Consider the following 4,608-nt stretch of genomic DNA (forward strand, 5'->3'; position numbering starts at 1 on the left):
GAAAATTTAGGTTGTTACACGTGTGATGAATGGGGAAATGCATTCATGTGGATACCATAGAGGTGTGCACTTTCTTATCACGTTGAAATCAACCGAAGCCAAGTTGCTGCAAAGATTGCTTTGTTCACATAACAACAATAATTATTCTATCTTGATAGAGTAGAATAACTTGTATACTACATTTGCAAGGATCTCTAGAGGGATCTCCATTTTTCTACTGCATATTACTTGTTTTTAATAAAAAGATCCCTACACATGGATGACCCTAATCTACATTTTAAAATTTTTTTGGAGATTTGTGTAACCTTAAAGCAAAATAGGGCTTCTGTGGATGCTATAAGACTTATACTATTCATGTTTTCGTTAAGGGGCAAGGCTAAGATTTGGCTACCATCGCTTCCTGATGAAAGTATAGCAACTTAGAATCAATGTGAATTAAGATTTCTTAGCAAGTACTTCCCTCCTATACTAGATCGCTCATATGCAACATCTTATAACCAATTTCATACAAAAGGATGGTGAATCATTGTTTGAGTCATGGGATCGATATAAGAGTTCATTGCAATAATGCCCACACCATCAAATTAAAAGATGGTTGATCATTCATAAATTTTATAATGAGATTTCTTATGCCGCTAAGGTTTCACTTGACTTAGCTGTTGGGGGAGCTCTTATGAACAAAACATTATAGGAAGCTGAAGATATTATTGAAAGTGTAGTATTCAATCATCATTAATGGTGTTTTAGGAGAAGTGTCTCTATGTAAATTCCAAGGATGCATTTGGTAAATTATGTGGATTTCATGGCTGTAAGATTGGATGCTATGAGAAAGCATTTAAATTTATTAAGTGTAAGACCAGTAAATGCCATCAATGTGTCTTGTGATATTTGTGAAATCTTGGAACACTCGGGAGAAAATTGCTCTGTTTTAACAATAGTACAACATGACAATGTGGAACATGTGGATGCAATTATCAATTTCAACTCATAGACGAACAACCCTTATTCTAGCATCACAATCCGAGATGGTGAAACCACCCAAATTTTTCTTACCAAACAAATCAAGGCCAATTTTAGAATCAAGGAAGTTATGGTCAAAGTTCTAAATCTCAACAACAACCATAAAAGTCCAGTATGACAAAGATGATGGAGAAATTTATAGCAACCCAATCCGAAGCAAATGAAAGAATTCGATAACAACACTCTAACCATGAGATCATGATTAACAAGTTGAAAACTTTGGTTGATGCTCTTACAAGTTATACAAAGATGTTGGAGAACCAAGTAGCACAAGTGGCAAGCTCAATTGTAAGAACTCCTAGGAAATTTTTGAGGCAACCGGAGACAAACCCTATAGAACAATGTAATGCCATAAATTTGAGGAGTGGAAAAGTGTTGCAAGATTCAACGGAAAAGATAAAGGATGTAATAGATGATCTTATCAAGGGAGGTGATACACTTATAATCCCTACAGTGGTAGAGGATGATCTGAGTAAATCAAAAGAACAAAAAGAAGGCATCTTGCTAAAACCTCTAGTGCAGACTTATCAGCCACTAATTCCATTTTCACAATGTCTATCGAAGACAAAGAAAGATGAAGAATTTGGAAAAATTTTAGAGATGATGAAGAAAATTTATGTAAAGATGTCGTTACTTAATGCTTTGCACCAAATGCCACAATTTGAAAATTTTATAAAAGAAATAATCTCCCATTAGAGGAAAATAGAGAATCATATGACCGTTGCACTTAATGAGGAGTGTAGTGCCATTATTTAAAATAAGCATCCTCTAAAGCTAAAAGATCCAAGAAGATTTTTCATCTCATACATCAGGGAAAAAGGATAAATAAAATTTTTTGTGATCTTGGAGCTAGTGTGAGTTTTATGTTATACTTAGTGTGTAACAAGCTAGGTCTCGGGACCTAAAACTCATGACATTGACCTTACAACTAGTCGACTATTCTTGTCCTGTATCCTTTGAGAAATCTATAGGATGTCCCGGTAGAAATTGGTGACTTCATTGTTCTAACCGACTATGTCATTTTGGAGATGGAGGAAGACCCCCCCGTATTCAGGTCATATTTGGAAGAACGTAACCTTTTTGTCTGCTGCCGAAGTGGTCATAGACGTGAAAAATCATACTCATGTCCGATGGGAAAGAATAAGTTAGAGTTTGACCTCTCAAAGCTATCAAATGGTTTTTATGAAGATGACCAAGAATAGGTAGATAATTTTTATAAGGAGGATCATCTTGAAAGACCTTCAGACACAGAACTGAATATAGATCCTTTGAAACGTGACAATTATGTGATTCCAGTAAAAACCCAAGATGTGAGAGGAGTCTTGTCATTTTGGATCACTCAAAGGAGGGGAAAGAAACCCCCTCAAAGCCAAAACTTTGAGTTAAGTTGAGAAAGGGGTCAAGGTAAGGACCTTAAATAAGCTCTTCATAGAAGGCAACCCAAGTTTTTGTTGCTTAGATCTTTGAAGTTTTCTTTCATTCATCTTTAATTTTGATTATTTTTGATCAAGTTGTTTCATTTTATAGGCCATTGAACAACCACAAATGGCACCCAAGGATTCTAGAGTTTACCATGGGCAGGTCATGCAAGTCGACACGATCGTGATGAGGGAACCTGCACAACATAAAGGCTGCCATAGGTAGGTCGTACTAGCGGGCACTATCATGTCAGGTGAACCCTATATAGAAGATTGGCAACCATGGTCCAAACCTTAGTTGTGTCACCCTAACCCTTATAGGACCAAAAGAAATTTAGATATCTTTATAATGGTATGATATTGTCCATTTTTTGGGTCTAAGTTCTCATAACTTTACTCTTGAACTATACCCAAAAAGTTTCATACCAATGGAGATATATTTCTCTTATAAATTCATAATCTTTCTCATGTATTTTTAAAGTAGTACTATGTTTATAACCTTGAAACCCTAACAATTCCCCCCTCCCGCTCAAACAAAGGACCACAAGATCCCCCACATCCGATTCTCGATCCATTAGGTCTTCTTGACCCTCGGTCCAATTGACCTACTAGGACTTTCTGCTTAATATTTGATCCTCTTGATCCGGACATGGAAGCCCCCACTTTCTTTATTCGAGGTCAATATTCTACTCACATGGCTCACTTAGGCCATAACTCTTGTGCACAATTGGTGATTAGACCTTTTGATAATCTGGACTCTGATACTAATTATAGGACCAAAAGAAATTTAGATATCTCCACAATGGTATGATATTATCTACTTTAGACTTATATCCTTATGGTTTTACTCTTGGGCTCTATTCAAAAGACTCATATCAATGAAGATATTTTTCTCTTATAAACTCATGATTTTTCCCATGTATTTTTAATATGAGACTATATTTATAACCTTGGAACCCTAACAACTCCCACCCATGTGCAATAGAGAACACTCCATACTCTTCATCTTCTTCTAGATCATGTATTTAGGCCTCTTCTTGCCCTAAACCTCCACATCTCCCCTCTTTATGTAATCATGCCTTTGGAAAAAGCCTCCTTTTAGAATCAAAGTTTCATCTTTTGAGGGTTTTCTAATTCTTTCCATTATTTGAAGTAAGAATGAAAAGGGCAAGGTGAGGAGAAGCATCCACTACCAAAGGTAAAAGAAAGGAAAAGACACACAACAAAGGTAGCAATCCTCTTGGAATTATTTTTCATGATGATAATCATAAACCACATTTTGATCTACTTATAAAGTGTAAGATTGTACCCACAAGATATTTAGATGAGCATGTTTTGGAATTTCTAGGGAATAACCAAGAATGACATATCTTGGTTAATTAGTAGGGTGAGTTAGGACGAATTGGTGAATATTCATTGTCCCACTTATACTAGGATGACCCTTGAGTTCTTAAGTTCTTTGGAAGCTAAAATTTTGATCGAAGAGAACTCTGAGGAGGGGAAGATCACATTCTGACTATTTAATGATGACTATAAATGGACTTTGAAACAATTCAATTATTGTTTTGGATTTCCTATTAGAAGGGAGAGAAGAATGCCTAGGAATTTTGAAACCAATGTTTTTTTGGTGGGAATTAACTGGATTGAGTAAGTATGATCCTTCAAAGGAAAAAAACTTCCTAACTTCAACATCTCATATTCTGCTACATCCATAGAGCAATGACAAACACTATTTTTGGAAGAGGAGATAGTGAAGGGGTTGTGACGCTTAGTGAACTCTTGTGCCTTTGTTGTATGTTGCATGGAGGGATTATCGATTTTGACTCCTATTTTGTTAGGCACCTTGTCAAGGCCGAGAAAGCCTCCTCCGAGATAATAATGGTTGGTGGGTTGATTACCTACATTGCTAAAAGCCTCAAATATGATGTGAGTGAGTTAGAGAGAATAGAGGGGAGTTCGACTATGATATAGGGGGTGTGTTTAGCCACTAAGATGCTTATTCATGATGGAGATTCATTTACTTATGTAATGAAAGATTGTGCACCCTTTAAATTTCCAAATATTGAATACACAACTATCACCAACCCTAAAAATTGGAAGTTAGAGCGAGTCCCACCGATCTCTCAATCTAAGGAACCATATTTACCTCCCTCTGAGATGCCCCACACAT

The 4,608-nt window shown here is 36.2% G+C and overlaps 1 non-coding gene across 1 annotated transcript; it reads right to left on the bottom strand.

Annotated features, from left to right (window-relative positions):
- Nucleotides 1–479: 479 nt before the first annotated feature.
- On the bottom strand, nt 480–585 carry LOC121998948. Its single transcript, XR_006116728.1, has one exon. It is a non-coding gene; the product is annotated as a small nucleolar RNA R71 (small nucleolar RNA).
- Nucleotides 586–4,608: the final 4,023 nt, after the last annotated feature.

The sequence above is a fragment of the Zingiber officinale genome, chromosome 6A (assembly GCF_018446385.1).
Source record: "Zingiber officinale cultivar Zhangliang chromosome 6A, Zo_v1.1, whole genome shotgun sequence".
In the NCBI taxonomy this organism is placed as follows: domain Eukaryota; kingdom Viridiplantae; phylum Streptophyta; class Magnoliopsida; order Zingiberales; family Zingiberaceae; genus Zingiber; species Zingiber officinale.